Below are 16,175 nucleotides of genomic sequence, written 5' to 3'. Positions count from 1 at the left end.
TCAATCAAAGTCGACACCTTCCCTTCACACAATTAAAAGTGTTGCAGGAAAACAAAAAAGACTGTCGCCTTCTCTTTTGGCCCGCCCAAAGCACAATTATGAGATACGGCGGGACCTTCACACAAAAGTTACGTGCCGTTTAATGCCCTCACATCTGACATCACTCACTAGGCCACGCCCCTTAAGTCATTACATCATTTCATTGTCTGGGGATATTCAGATTTGTCAGTCACTTCAATAAAGAGATGCAACGATTAATTGACAACTCCTGAATGATCGAATTAATCGATAATTAATTTTAAATGGTCTAAATGTGAAGAATTTCACCTTGCCAATGGTAAATATCAAAAGTGTGTCCTGAGTGTAACTAACAGGGAAATGAAAAAAATTTGATGAGCATGGAAGTGAATTAAGCTCCAAGCTTGGTTCTGAAAATGTTTTTACTTGTAAGTCAAGGTAAGGCTGTCGATTAATGTCCAAGTCCATTTGAAGAACAACAAAGAGTTGAAGAGTAAGTTGAAATTACTTTGGGGAGATTGGGGAGGGGGGGCCGCCTCGGTCCCTTGTCGGCTGGCCATCACGATTCCCAACGCAAATTTAGATCGCGGATCCGCCGGTCGCGAGTGCGAACGCCGCATCGCCCGCGATTCGCAGACATTGATTAATCTCATCAGGGAGCGAGCTGGACACAGCAGTAATAAACTGCAAATTGTCTAGCGGAGCTCACATCAAATCAGCGCCATGGGCGAGCTGGGCTGCCGTTGCCGCCGCCAAGCCAAGAACAGGCGTGTCTATTCTGAGGTTTAATGCGATGGAGGTAATTAAGTACGTGCTAAACAAACTCGTTTGAGCGGAATCGCTAATAAGTAACAAACAAGCGCGACTTCCTGTTCCCGGTCTTTGTCCCTTGATCGCCCACGCACTCAGAGAGATCTTTAGCGGAGGCCAAGAAACATGAACATTTTATTTTTTTAATTATCCCTTTTGAAAACCTATCTTGAAACGATTAGATCTACAAAAAAAATGAGCCTGCACCGATTTCATGTTTGATGGTGAGATCCAACATGTACTAAACTGCGGGAAATTCCATGCAACTTTCAGCGGGTTTGTCAGCTGAATTTTGCTCTCCAACTGGAACACGGCGATACGAACAGACTGTAATAACTTGAGATATTGCATGGAGGGGGCTACAGTTTAAGAACATCCAAATGTCACTAATGGACGCGAGTGCGCCCATGAAATATTAAACAGGCGGAGAGAATCTAATCCCAGACTCAATTGAATAAATGAGAAAATATATTAGATTCATTTATTCAGTGACTCATTTGGAAGCCAGTGGCGAATACCAGACTCCCACAGCCGGCACAAATATGATATAATTAGTTCACATTTAAGCATATTTTTAAAAAAAAAGAAAGAAAAAGGATCTTGGATCCTAAAAAATAATAACGCTGAGGACTAATTTGAGCGTCATTATGCTCGGAGTATCCTCAAACCGCCCAGCGTTTGACACGCTTACGCTCAATAAAAGTGACAACTCGAGAGGTCTCAGCAGATTCAGCAAAGAGAGAAGGAAAGAAAAGAAATAAATAAAAAAGAGCCGCCATCTTTCCTTCGAGTATAAATGTGAAGACGAATGGCGGGGAGTTGAGCGGGAAGTTGTCATCTGTAATAAAATGTGAAATGTAGAATAAATGTGATTGGTCGATCAGCCATGAATCGCTTTGATCGCGCTGACTGATCACACACTTTTTCACCAATATCAGAAGAAGAATCAATCTGAGCATCACGGGTTAACAAACGGCCTCAGGGAACCGATTAGATGTTTGAGTTTGCACTTTGGGCTACAAACATTGACAATGTCAACAGTTGGCGAACGGACAGACAGATTTGTCATCACTTGCAAAAGAAAAAAAAAGTGTTTAACATTGCAGAGAGAAATCTGTAAAAAAACGGCATATTTTTTGGGAGGAGTGGGTGAGTTTGAATATCATTATCTTATTTTTTTTTAAGGTTGTAATGGCTTAATGTGTACAACAACAAACAAAAAAATCGCCCGATATTTTAAAAGAACCAAGGCCCTAGTCTTCATTTGTGTCGATCGTAAAATATCAGCTCGTAGGTGGAAGGTAATGAAGCCGTCCAAAAGGGAACAGAAGGACCATCCTCATGTTTTTGGCATTGGCATGTGAAGGAGGTCGGCGAGGCGAGCAGCGGGACGGCAGATGGTCTGAGAGACGGTGCCACCAGCTCCGTCCAGCCCAGCTGGGTGAGTGCGCGCGCGCACACACACCCACACACGCACGTGGCAGCCAGAGAACAATGTGCTTCAAGCAACTGTGCTCTTCTGGCCAACTTAGGCGAGACGCCATGACGGGAACACGTCCTTGCGTCAACACGTCCAACATCTGAGGTCCACATAAGGTCCAACTTGGAAGCTTTCACCGGAAAATCAATTCAAGGTCAAAAACCCTTGGCTGACTATTTTTGCACGCGTGCTTGGATAAGAAACGCAATAAAGACACATCATTAGGTACATCCGCAAGCTGCTACTGTTTAACCTGTGCCCCACCAAAAAATGCTGACATCACAGTTGTGAGTTCACTCTTACTCCACAAATGCAATATGATTGAGAATATCGTGTTTAGACGAGTGGCGGCGCATTTTATTTATTTATTTTTTGCCTGTTCACTTCGGATCTACGACTTGGGTCAAAATGCAAACGGGATGAAACCAAACGTACTCGCTCATGTTGGCACTTGTTGGAGCACCGAGGAGAAAGAGGAGTTGGCGAGGAAGGAGCGCCCGCAGGCCTGCTGACCTCTATCCAGACCGAGCGGGGACGATATTAGCGCAGCAATTAAAGGAGATGACAGCCGTCAGGCAGGCGGAGACGGAACGCCGACTTCTCTCGAGTGTAATAGCTATTGATTTTTTTTTTGGCGCACAAGCAAAACAACACAGCCCGGAGACAGAAAAGAGAAGCAAAGAAAGGGGAGCGCGCAGGTGAGTTGTAAGGGGAGGCGTTCCCCTAGGCTCTGTGCCGGGATGCTCCCAATACGCTCCAGAGATCAGAAGACAAACTCGTAGCTGGGGAAAGAAAATGGTTTGGGACGTAAGGGAAATTATTTTGTTTGTTTTTTTGGTGTACTCAGGAAAATAGTATTTTATTATTTATTTATTATTAATTTAACAAATAATTCATCTTTATGCTACTATGGATTGTTTCATTTTACCACAATTATTCCACAATTTCCGAAGGGAAGAAACACAACGGAATTCAAGAACTCAAAAAAAAAAAAGGGTGTTCAATGACGCTAACAGTTTTAAATGCAAAGTTTCATTGTTTCAATCAGATTTTCTGGAAGAGAGTCATCTCGAAAAGCAGGTCAGGTGAGTTACAGTTTACGTGTTTTCATTTCACGTATTGGGGGTAAAATGTCTGTTCTTTATGCAAGTTGCCAACACGGTGCTAAAATTCTGGCACATTCCAGCTGTTGTGGGGGTCTGCGTGGAGAAAGCCAGGCACCCCCCCCCCCCCACCACCACCCAGTGTTGGAATGCACTTTACGATTGCCTATATTGCTCATTACCACATCTGTGCTCTTTGCATCCATACAGCGGCACACTTTTTTTTCTTTTTTTTTTTATTAACGGAATAATTTATCCATACAGCTATGTTCGGAGTCACATGACGCTTTCTTCGCAATGTGACAGCACCGCCATTGGCCGGCTTTCTAAGTCACCGTCATCAATCATGACAGCAGAGCCACTCGACAAAATGTCTTGACATGATACATCGAACCACAAACGCTGATTCTCCTTTTAAAACGGGAGAAGGAGAGAACAAGGTCACACAAATGATTATCCACCACGATGACATCACCTGCGACAGCTCAAGACCAAGGGCCTGGAAATAAATACCTCCGAAAGACCCTCAACAACCTTTGGGGGAGGAGGGGGGGGGGGATGAAGACACCCGGTATGAAAATCGATAGCAAGTCGAAAGCCTTAAATAACACTGCTGCTGACGTGCCAGACACACGAGATGAGAAAATGATTTTAGGGGGACTCGGCGTTCTCAACGACACCAACAACAACAACAACAACTTTGGATCAGAACATTTCTGTCACTTTGAGGAGAACCTTGGACACAGGAAAAACAAAAACAGAAAAGCGACGTAGGGCGTTTCAAACAAACCGCAACGAAGAAGGAAAAAAAAAAGGTTTCAGAAAGACTCGCTGATGTTCAAAGACCAGCTGGCTCTTTTCTTCTAATAAAGCCGTTATGAATGCGAAAGGCGTTACGTCGCCTTGTTGATTTAAGCCGTGCTGCTTGAATTTCGCTCAAAGCCCCACACACACACACACACACATACACACACACATTAAAAACGGCCTTGTTGTTTTCCATTGTTCTCATCCTACACCCCAAACATAAAAATGTTTGCTTACTTTCGGCAATAAGCTACTTAGCATTTAGCCAATTACAATTAGCCTCAAGGCTAGATCGCACACATAAGTGAAAGCAAGACAGAAAAAAAAAGATCTTACTTTTTTTTACTTGCTTTTTAGTGACAAGTCGATATTTTGCAAGGGGACGTGGTGGATGGGGAGAGGCAAGTTATGCCAGTGAAACGGCGCAAGTAATTACAGGCTGTCAAAAAAGTAAACATGGATGTAACTGATAAGAAGTGACTTTTTATCTGGTCGGAAAGTCGCAAGCCTCATCAAAGAGTGCGGAGCCCGGGGTTCACTACGGGACAAGGAGGTAAGGCGTAACGTCACTTTTTCCCTAATTTTTTTTCACATTTTCCTCAAAACACGGAGCCAGCGGTTGTCGTCCGCAGTAGCTGAATAAATTCACTTGGCTCAGACATACTAAGGAGGACGCGCTTCGTAATCTCTGCCAGATGCGTGGCAGTCGCATGCTGCTGCTCTTGTGAGACGGCTAGCCACAAACTACAGGCTGGATACCTTAAAGCAGGGGTGTCAAACTCATTTTTGTCACGGGCCACATTGTTGCTACTGTTTCCCTTGGAGGGGCCGTTATGACTGTTGCCAAACCAATTGTTTCACCACCACCGCCACCACCATATTGATGGATGACTTGTTTTGAAATCAGAAGCCAAGAATAATGGCTTGTTCAAATATTGTGATCATGGATTAGATGAGACAATTTGAAATTTTGGCTCAGACTTTAGGAAGCATCATGGATGTTGACATGTAAGATTTGCTTTCGCGGGCCACATAAAATGATGTGGCGGGCCAGATCTGGCCGCCGGGCCTTGACTTTGACACCAGTGCCTTAAAGCAGCATCGTAAATCATCCGTGATGTCTCGCACGCTGCAAAAAAAGGGCCATTTGCACGCATTATTAGCTTGGATATGTTGTTGGGAGCTCCCCCTGCTGTGCGCCAGCGTGTGTCCGCCTCTTACGATCCCACGCTAAAGGACGCAACTCCCCCTACGCCCACCACCGTCGCTTCTTACGTCGTAATTTCACCAGTGGAGGGAAGATAATTGATGAGGGGGGGTCTTGGGAGGAAAACCTGACCTTCAAGGACCTGTACAGTGTCCTTGGGTGGCATGAAAGGCGCTTTTAAATAAAATGCATTATTATTATTATTATTCTAAGCACCTCATCATGATAGCACATCTTACAGCAAGTTCAAGGGTCACCTCATTACCACCACCCCAAAACCCCTGCGCCGGCCATATCACACCATTGTGCTGTGTCAGCAGGTAAGGGAGGGTAATATATTTTATTTTTTGCTCACTCGTCAGGCAATATATGACGTACCCCCACCAGTGGCGGTTCTGGGGGGGGGGGGGGGGGCAACGGGGGCCAGTGCCCCTGTAGCACCGATTCTGGCCCCCCCTGTGGCCCCCCCTCCGAGCGCAGATTACGCAGTCGTGCCGAGTCGCCGACGCGAAAGGTGGAACCAAAGTGCGTGATTTAACATTCTAGTCGGACCCTTTAGTGCGCTGCGCCATTTAAAAATGAGCGGGAAAATGAGAAGCAGTCCGCAGAGAAGGAAATTACCACGACACGAGTGCTATTTGCGTGTGTGCACGTGTGTGCGCGCGCGTGCGTGTGTGTGTGTGCGCGTGTGTTCGTGTGCGTGTGTGTGCGTGCGTGCGTGCGCGCGTGTTTGTGTGTGCGCGTGTGTGTGTGTGTGTGTGTGTGTGTGTGTGTGTAACTTTTTTAGTCTCCCTTTTTATTTTCATTTTTAGTTAACAGGATCAATATATAAGACATTGCCTTTTAAAATTTGGATAATTATATGCATGTAAAACATCTAGCTTCAGTGTATTTGCAATTTTTGTCCCCGGCAGGCTGGTACCATATCATCCCCTGGCTTGAATATTCTCAACAGACGTATTGTTACGCTTGCAGACATTTTAGCCCTCCTAATAATGTTTTTTTCTCATCACTGTAATGTTATGACTACAATTTCAAAGTCTGAAGAAATAAAAAGTCAAATAAGATTTCGAATCTGTCTTTTTAGCCCTGGGTTGAATGTGCCCCCCCATCAAAACCCCTGGCCCCAGCCCGGCCCCCTCAGTGAAATTGATCCAGAACCGCCCCTAACCCCCACGTTGGCCAATGTGATCTAATAAACAACCTATTTCTAAAATTTCAGTCTCCCTGTGTAGAGTAGCTAAAAAAGACAACAACAAAATTTGAAAAGCAGCTTTCTGTATAGTGCAGTGCAGTTACACATTAATAATGCATCATGGCATTATGAATGCATTATTATGCGCTAATAACCATAAATTCAGCCTGCCTCCCATGTTATACAAGAACAGCGTAGTATGGGTCATTTAATTAGCACATATTGCAGCTAAAAAGTTATTACACATCAACAATACAGGAATGTTACATTTAGGTATTATTGACGCATGGTTTGAAATGAATAACATTTAATTCAGCTCTCTTTTTATATTATTCAATCACAGTGTAGATCAGGGTAGGGCTGGGCAATAACTCAAAATCAATATGTATCGCGATAGATACGTGATCAATACCAAATGTCTTTGATAAAATGTTTGATTCGTGTGGCGTACCCACGTGCAAAAAAAATGACCGGTAATGAGTCTAGTTCATTGTTGCGTTGACTTACGTTGCAATCAAATTACATAAATGTGGCCTTTTTTCTACGTTTCTTTATTTTTCAATAGTTACAAAATCTAAAATAAAAATTCGATATATATGAATATCGACCAATAGGTAATACTTATATCGTATCTCAGTCGTATCGCCAAGCCCGAGTATGGAGCATTTATTAAGTGCACAGTGCGGGCGTGGAGAAATACACGTGCCCCTTGAGAACGAAAGTTTGCTGCGCAGTGCCACCGAGCCGCCTCCCAAACCCCAATTGTAATTTACTGCACCACTCAGCAGGAAGGACGAAGGCCGCGCTTCCCATGGTGCCCTGCAATCTTTCATCCTCAGCGGGTCCGCAGCACGCCTTTACGCGGCGGTCTGTGCGTGCAAACCGGGCAAAGCCGCGTTTCCTCACGGAGGAGGATTGTCATCCGTCATTATAGGAGGGTAAGCGCAGAGAATGATGAGGCCTGACAGCTGCGCGTCGTCATCAGAGGCTCCGAGTAAACAGCTCGCGCCGCGGCGATCATGACCGTTACTTTCCAAGGTGTGTTGTAAAAGAAACGGATTGCGTCTGCCAACGCTGCCGCCGCCGAGTCATTTCTAACCTTTTGAGGTTTGGACGGACTTGGTTTTATTTTAATTCATCGAAGAAGACAACCAAGCACGGTGCGATTTCTAATAGCGAGAGCATCAACTTGAATGGCACACGCGCAATCATAAATCATAAAACCTTCAACGTATGAAGATGTTAACTTTTGTGAGTGCTTTTGGAACATTCAAGAAAAAAAATTCTAAATGCAAGAAAACGAATCCCTTCATTTGAGAACGTCCGACGCAATCGCCATTGGATGTAGCTTTAGCATCGTTAGCATCCGTCGTTTTCGCACGTCTTACCTTCAGTCTCTGCTGGATGACGGCGATGCTCATCACAGACAAATTACATTCGGGGGGGGTATTCCCGTCGCACACCTGCGGAAACGAGAAAGCTCTGTGACTTGATGTTAACAATGGCAAAACCAAATGCTGTTGCCTCGATCCTGCTGTGAGTTGGCCTCTACGTGATGAAAACGAGGAACCTCTTTTTGCCGCAATGAATGAGAAGCTTTTTCTGGAGACGTAATAGCGGAATCGCGGCAATCTGGAGACCAGATCAATGACGGCGCCAGGACGGGCGGAAGCTAGCAATAAAGCAAGCGCAAATGTCCAGAACATTAGCGTGCCGCGTTGGCTAATTGGGTGGCGGGAAAAGGTCAAACCGGAGGCGTGTGGCTGCGGAAGTCGGAAAAGCACTCAGGGACAGGACACCAAAGTAAAAATGAGTAAAAGATATTAAGCCGGATGGAAAGAGCAGAGGTACGACTGCAGAGGTTACTCTGCGGGTTGCAGTACTCCCAAAGCACACTCCACAGAACTCCTTGAGGACCCTGCCAAGGGTGTAGACCTGGCCCACTGTGCCGACAAAAACCCACACTGCTCCTCCTGGAATCTGAGACTCGGCATTGTGGTGTAAAAAAACACGACGGCACAGTATCACATCACCATGTCAAAACATGTCATGACGATGGCAAAACTACAACGTTACGGCGCGGAAACGTGTCATTGGGGCGCCAAAACGACATTTTGGTGTAAAAACAAGACACGGTGGTGTAAATGTGACACTTGGGCTGCGCCAGCGTGCAAGCGGGAGCCCCCTGTGCTCGTCTTGAGGCTTTGCGGGATCACGAGCAAACTCCACATTCAACTCTGAGAAGATCCTGAATAAAGCATCACTCAGCGCGCGCATATCTTACTCCTCGCTTAAAAAGGAGAATCCACCCCCCCCCCCCCAACACTTCTATTTCTACACCCACGCGCGAATAAAACACAGACTCAAGTGTTCTCTCTTGGGGTTTTTCTGGGGGAAAAATAGGCTACCATGCCAATAAGAAGCATTCGGCAGCTCCATTTTGACAGCGTGGAAAAAAAAAAACGAGGGTGGAATTGTTGTTATAGTGTCGGAACGCCAGGATCTGCAGCCGGCTGAATATCGGCAGTGACAGTTTTCCGGCAAAACTTCTGCGAGTGTTAAAAAAAGAAGACTTAATAATAAGAGTATGGAGGAAGGATGGTAGCTTTCGGGATGAAGTCGTATTTCTCTCGACTGGGTCGTGATGATTGTGCAGGGGAGGAAAAAAAAAAAAGTACAAAAGTGCCTCCTGGCAAAATCTAACCCGAAGGAATCGTTGCAGGCTGCGAGAATACGGCTTTATTTCACAAAGACGATGAAGGGAAAAAAAAGGAAAATGTTGCAAAGTAGCCGTGAGAAATGCTGATTTGTTTTTTTTAATTCATGCTCTAGAACGTTCGAAATCAGTTGTTATGATTTCCCAGCAAGTGGTCATTTTCTGTGTTTTTTTTTTTTTGTTTTGTTTTTTTTAATGCCTGCGGAAAATCAACTTTTAAGCCGCGGAATTAAGATTTGCTCTCCACAGAATCACCACTGCAGGTTCCGGGGGGCAAGAAGCATCACTGGTAATCAAAGAGTTCAATACGTGAAATAAACCAATCAATAAAGAGACAAAAATCTTATCAAGCAGCAGAATGAAGAAGCCTGAGGGAACGGGAAGAGGAAAAAAAAAAAAAGGAGGTGTAGCCACCATGAAATGAGAGATGCTTCCATTAAGTGCGGGCATCATTTACAACCTCATTGACTTCTCCCGATTGATGTAGATTTTGCCTCCTCTATGCACGATAAACAAAACCTCAAGTAACAAAATCACTTAACAAACTTTAGCGGCTTGGACTGCCTTGCGGGTGGGGGGGGGTTCCATGACCTGAGCCGCCACTTGACCGTGAAAAATGCTGTGGGAAAAAAAAAATGCGGCTTTTAATTAGCGGAGGGCAATTAAGGCCTCGGCGATGCCACTCGGGTCCAGCGCCAAAGTGGCCGCGCCCCTTTGAAATGTTTCTCCTCCTGTCAGGCGCGGATAGCCGATATTACGCACCCACCATTTTGGTACGTCAGTTCTACATTTGTATTTCAGGCTTTATTTATGAGTTCTTGACACGTGTTCTTCTTTAAGTTAAAAAAAAAAAAAAAAAAAAAAAAAGGATGAAGTATAAACTTTTTTTATAATTGCATTCTGTTTTCTAGCTCCCCCTGGTGTTAGTTGTGGCTGTCTAAACGAACATAAAAAGCGGCTCAGATTCGATATCCGTATGGATAGATAAATGTTATTAATCCCATAAGGTAAAAATAAGATTAAATCATCCGTAATAAACAAGTTACGAGCGAGGTTTTCATTTTGGGTTATCTTTTCCGGCGGGCCTTAAATCATTTGTCTGCGGCGAAGGAATAAACGCGCAAAAGCTTCTCTGGGCAACACGTCTCGTCTCATTTGCATTTCTTGACTTAAGCGGATACATAAATCATATTTGCGCCAAGGTGTGCGTGCGCATTTCTAATCGCATCTTATTTACAGCGCGTTTGCCTTCGTCATGAAATATTGGCCGAGTGCCAGCCGCGACGGCGCACGCTCGGCAATTGATAAATTAAGGCTGGCGGTGGACTTTTGCCTGCGTAAATACCTGCAGCACAAAGGCATTGGGGGTGAGGTGGGGTCATTAATTGTCCTTAGCGATTACTTCAAGTAGCGTCTGGCTGCTAATGACAAATCCAAACACGCTCTTCCTGAACCATCGCCTTCATTAGGACAAGCGATACGGCGCTACCTCAAACGCTAGCTTTTCATCACGAGTGACAAGCATATGGCGGCCAAGCAGTCGCCGGCTAGCGCGAGAAGCTGATGCGGCATTTGACGTCTTAGTAGTTTGTCAAACAGGAAAAGAGCGACGGAAAGTTAAAGGGAAGAAAAATCAAGATGCTGGCATTGGCACAAAAAAAATAAAATAAAGAAAAAAGAAAAATCAAAATATATCCTGAAGCATCTGTTTCGGATTACTGTCGACTGCTTCAAAACAAAATGGCCGACTGCCCTTTCACTTTCTTGAAAAGTATATAATTGTGGCGGCACGGTGGTCAACTAGTTAGCATGTCGACCTCACAGTTCAGAGTTTGATTCCGGCTCAGGCCTTCCTGTGTGGAGTTTGCATGTTCTCCTGTGTGGGTTTTCTCCGGGTACTCCGGTTTCCTCCCACATTCCAAAAACATGCATGGCAGGTAGACGGAACACTTTAAATTGTCCCTTGGTGTGAGCGTGAGCGCGAATGATTGTTCGTCTACGTGGGCCCCGCGATTGGCTGGCAACCGGTTCAGGGTGTCCCCCGCCGACTGCCCGAAAACAGCCGGGATTTGCTCCAGCATGCCCGCGACCCTCGCGATGATCAGCGAATTAGAAGATGAATGGATGAAAATAATTGTTCACCACTAACCACTTGCTCATCGTGCTGACCCACAGGGACAGATCACGGAGCCGAGTCCCGGCATGCCATGACAGTGGACCTCTATTGGAGGATTTCCCTCAATTATTCAAATTTGCAATGAATTATTACAATGACACATCCGTGTCATTCAGCAGCCACGCTGCATTTTTAAACCCTCGAGTAGAAGCTTAAATAGTGCATGACACGCGGCGCAAAGTTGAAATAACAGAGCGACGAACATCGCGCGTGAGGTTCCGTCCCGACATTGCCGGCGAAAGGCCCCGGCAGATCGTCGTGTTTTCACAACCCGCCTGAGCGCGTGTGTGGCTCTCCCGTTGTGTCATCGTATGAGGCTAACAGGCTTAAGTGCCCCCCCGCCCCTTCCCGCCGAGACTCTCAAGACCCGGCCCCTCACCATCCACCCGCTCTGATGGCGCCTGACAAGCTTGGGCCTCAAAGCGGGCGCTCGCCCCCGAGCATTCCGAAACAAACCGTGTGAAGCTTGAGTAGGCATTGAGAAGATGATAATGGCTTTAAACAGGCACTGGAGGAGAAATTCTGCAAAACGCAGCATTTAAAGGGGAGAAATGTTCATAATAAATTGATTTAAGTGTATTCCAAGAACCCTTTACCGTAGCTTATTGGTTTGCCGTTTTGAACGGGAATGAAATAATTCAAACTAAATTAACTGTTCACCCAAATAAGACTTCCCGTGCATTTTCAAGGACGACGTGGGACTTTTTTTGTGGGTCCACTCGTAATAGGCATCCCTACCAAATTTTGTGTGGCTAATTATTAAAATGTTTTATTCTTATTTTTATTATTTTTTAAATAAACTAATACCATGCAAGCCAAATGTCCTCAAAACCCCTTCTCAGGTTAATATTTACTTAAAAATTCAGAGTGAAAAAAACTTTTTAATCACTAATAAATATCACTCCAATTTTTTTTTTCCAGTGTAAAAATTAATCGGAATGTTTCACCCTCAAATTTTACTCTGCTTAGACTGAGATCAAATCGAGTCTGTTTAGAGTAAAACGTACTCGAGGAAATTTACTCTTTAGACACGACATACAAATAAATCAATAACATTTACAAAAATATTTTAAAAAATAAAACCTACCGACTGAACTAAATGAAGCAGAGTCCCCCCCACTGTTTCCCAAACTGCAGCCTTTGCGATTTGAATATTGCATTCGACTACACTGCAATGTCGATTTGAATTTGATTAATTGTTCGGCCCCGGTCCATATTCATCAACCTAACCGCTTCGAGAATGCTTTCATCAAGTTATCAGCAGGTGGCTCACGTCACAGCCAACCCGAGCCACTTCCATCTGACACGTTAATCAACACAGGCCGAGATCGGACAACGCGCTGTGATCAATGCTCGTAGTTAAAGCGATCACTGCATGGAGCAATTAGGCTAAGTGCAGGCAGGCGCTAAGTTGCTGGCTAAAAAGGTGCACCCCCCCCCCCCCCCCCCCCCGCTGACATTTCACTCAAGCTCTCGCCACTCTTTCCTGTAAAAGCATCACAGCATTATTTGTAAAAGGAGGCGGTGGGGGGGTTGCTAATGCTAACGACGCACTTCATCTTTCTTTTACTTTGTTGAATTGTTTTTTGTTTTTTTTTTAGACTTGCTTGTGCAAAATCAATGGTTTGAATCAATAAAGCAATACATCCAATCACAAAAGGAGCAACGTTGAAGTATCACATTTAACATTTCGCAGCGGTTGAAGTGCAGTAAGATAGGACGCCCTTCAGACTCAAGAGCAGCCCCGGTGAACAAATCACACGCATGATTTGGTTTCATTAAGCAGCAGAGCGCAACAATGAAAATCATTTTATTTTTCTAAAATAGTAGGGTTTGTCTGTCCATATGTTAGCCAGCACGCTGTTTCTTCGTTAATTAAGAATGGCAAGAGGATGCTACTATTTATATTCGGGAGCAGGAGGAAGCTTCCATTGTTGGTCAAATAAGAAAAATAAATCCACAAAAACAAGCAAAAGTGTATCCGAGACAGTGTTTGTTCATATTTATTTCCTGGTTCGTAAAACATTTGGAGTAAATGGTCGGGATTGTAACATTCGCAGTGTGGGGCAGTTCTTTTGTAACTTAAACCATAAAAATATGAAGTAGAGATCATGAAAAGAAGCAAGACTGCCATTGTTTGTGCATATTTAATTGTATTTTAATTTCCTGGCTCATAAAACAATTAAAGAAAGGGATGGTCCTTGATTGGACGAAACTGCGTCATTAGCGTTCTAGGGTAGTTCTATTTGAACTTAAGTCAATAAAAAGGTGAATACAATTCACATAAACAAGTCAAACTAACCATCACCATTGTAAAAGTGCTGTTTTTCGATATTTACTAAATATTGACTTCCTTGTTTATAAACCAAGAGAATAAAACAGACAAGGTTGTGCCATTCTCGTTCTGGAGCAGTTCCAAAATGGCAAAATAGCAAACAAATACCTCTTTCGCATAAATCCATCCTGGTCGTAGTTTTGTGCTTGGTGGAGGTAACGACAACACGAATGGCCCCGGGGCGACCGTATTATAATTTGCTGAGCAAAGCGACAATGGGAGCCATCAGCTAATAGGATAAATGTCTTTGGATGGGCCTCGAAATGAATTCCTCCAGCCAAGGCCAGTTCCTGGGCCGGCGTAATTCACATCAGACAAGGACGGATTACCCTCAGTGGCGAAAAGGGAAGCAATGTACTGTACTGTACTGTACGGGGATATGCAGCTGATGTGGCAAAAGTACTCACACTCTTCAAGTCAGTTAAAGTACAGATACTTAAATCCAAAATTAAAAACAAATGTGGGTAGGGATTAGGAAATGTATAATTTAACACAAGGGGGGAGGTGGGGGGGAATGATCTATAAACAAAATTGTTATGTGGGGGGATCACATTACATGTCATATGTTGTTATGTAAGGCTTTAATGCTATCAAAACAATGCATCCCCAAAGCTACATTGGCATTGTGAACAAGAAAAAAAATGCTAGATGAGCCAATGATAACTAGAAAATTGAGTATTAAAGGCTCTTTTTTTTCTTTTTCACATCATCTGCAAAGGTTGAAACAAAGGGACAGGCCTAGTGTGAGAAAGTAAGGAGTACCTAGTTTTCAAATAAATCCAAGGAGTTACATTAAAATTATTGCGAAAAGTAAATAAATTCAGTACAGGTAGATGAAAAACGTACCTCAGTACAGTGACATAGTACACGTTCGTCACTCCGCTCGTAAAAGCGTCTGCAAGAAGTAAGAGGGTGGCAGGGGTTTATAAATCATGCTAAATATGGCGACCAGATTATGATATTACCATCATTGGAACCAACATGACGCCGAGCTCTGACTTGGCCGAGTCGAGCGGCGACTAAATATAGATGCAGTCAGGAAGTTGCTCCACAAACAAAATGTGTATTATCCAACAATATGTTTATGATAGAGGTTAGAGGTCAAGCTCCTTATATTGTGACCCTCTCATGCAGCTATGGCGTTAATATGATGCAAAGCGGGCCACTAAACGCATGAGTATTGTTGGAGGTACAATGAGGTGTCTGATCCTTGCTTGCATCAGCATTGCTAAATCAATGCAACCTGAACACTGTGTGCTCGGGAAATAACAATAAATCCCTATTATGGCTAATCATGACTTTATGTAGATTCATTCAAATGCAATTAAATATGCTGTCATTGCAATTTACACAAGTCCCGTTAATGAGTGCTTTGTCCAGCTGCATGCACATCATGAACAACAACAAAAATAATAACAATAATAATCATAATAATAATGCACAAGTTGTGTGCGCCTGCGCACAAGGTTTAAAACCATTCATTGATGCCATGACAAGTGGCCGACTCACGTCGGAGCTGGTGCCCGACACAAGAGCACCGAAAGGCGGACGCGGCGTGGCTTACCTTCCGGGGACGCTCGTTGCTCCGGTGGTACTTGGTTCCTCGCCCCGACCGACTAATAGCCACCAGCTGCAGCTTTGCTTCGTTCCTCCCTCCGTGCGTCCGTGCTCCCTTCCAAAGCGGTCCTTATCCGGCAAAGAAGACGGGGCGCTGGTGCATTGTTGTCCAAGTCGGTTCAGAGGAGGGCCGCGCAAAGGTGAGCGCGTTCGTCCGTGTTGCGGGTCACCGTAGACGAGACACACCGTGACGCAAGGGCACTGATGAAGACTGGAGGATGACAAGTGAGACTGTGCGTTCACTACACTCTGGATCAGGCCCCTCCCCTTTTCGTGCATGCGTGGTCCGGCCACACATCGGCAAGACAGCGCCTCCTGCCGCACACTCGATGGAAGCGCAGGAGTGATTCTGGTCAACCAGATTTCATTTTAGATCCAATGGCTGTACTGTCCAGACGGGACAGAGAATGTTTAAAAAGGCTTGGTCCTATCTACAAAGGACTATAAATATCACACTTGACTGCAAGTAAATGAAGGCAGAGACACGCCAAAAAAGGCAACTCCAGTAAAATGCTCCACACGTCCTACCCTGCAGGAAAATGTTACATTCTAGCTGATAGTCGGCCTTCTTATCAGCGTTCCATTTATTTTTCCTCATTTTTCCGCAGCCGTGTGTTTAATTGGCTGGCAGAGGACCCCATTATTCTCATCAGCAATTAGCATAAGCAAAAAGGGCTCTCATATTGCTGAGGAGTGTGCAGTACGTCTTGT

General features: G+C 44.6%; 1 protein-coding gene across 2 annotated transcripts in view; it reads right to left on the bottom strand.

Moving 5' to 3' along the window:
- LOC147185553 (kelch-like protein 29) overlaps nucleotides 1-15,661 on the bottom strand; it is a 110,947-nt gene extending 95,286 nt beyond the window's left edge. Inside the window, exons 1-3 of one of the 2 annotated variants that reach the window (XM_086104127.1) lie at nucleotides 15,412-15,661; nucleotides 14,694-14,742; nucleotides 8,009-8,083 (exon numbers count right to left, since the gene is read on the bottom strand). The gene's annotated coding sequence lies outside the window, so the exon portion shown is untranslated. The remainder of the gene's footprint in view (nucleotides 1-8,008; nucleotides 8,084-14,693; nucleotides 14,743-15,411) is intronic. The other variant, XM_086104126.1, reaches the window with a different exon arrangement.
- Nucleotides 15,662-16,175: the final 514 nt, after the last annotated feature.

This window comes from Hippocampus guttulatus, chromosome 23 (assembly GCF_054856545.1).
Source record: "Hippocampus guttulatus isolate MCC_2025c chromosome 23, RoL_Hgut_1.0, whole genome shotgun sequence".
Taxonomy (NCBI): Eukaryota; Metazoa; Chordata; class Actinopteri; order Syngnathiformes; family Syngnathidae; genus Hippocampus; species Hippocampus guttulatus.
Note: the sequence above shows the minus strand (reverse complement) of the source record. Positions and strands in the feature narration are given on the sequence as shown.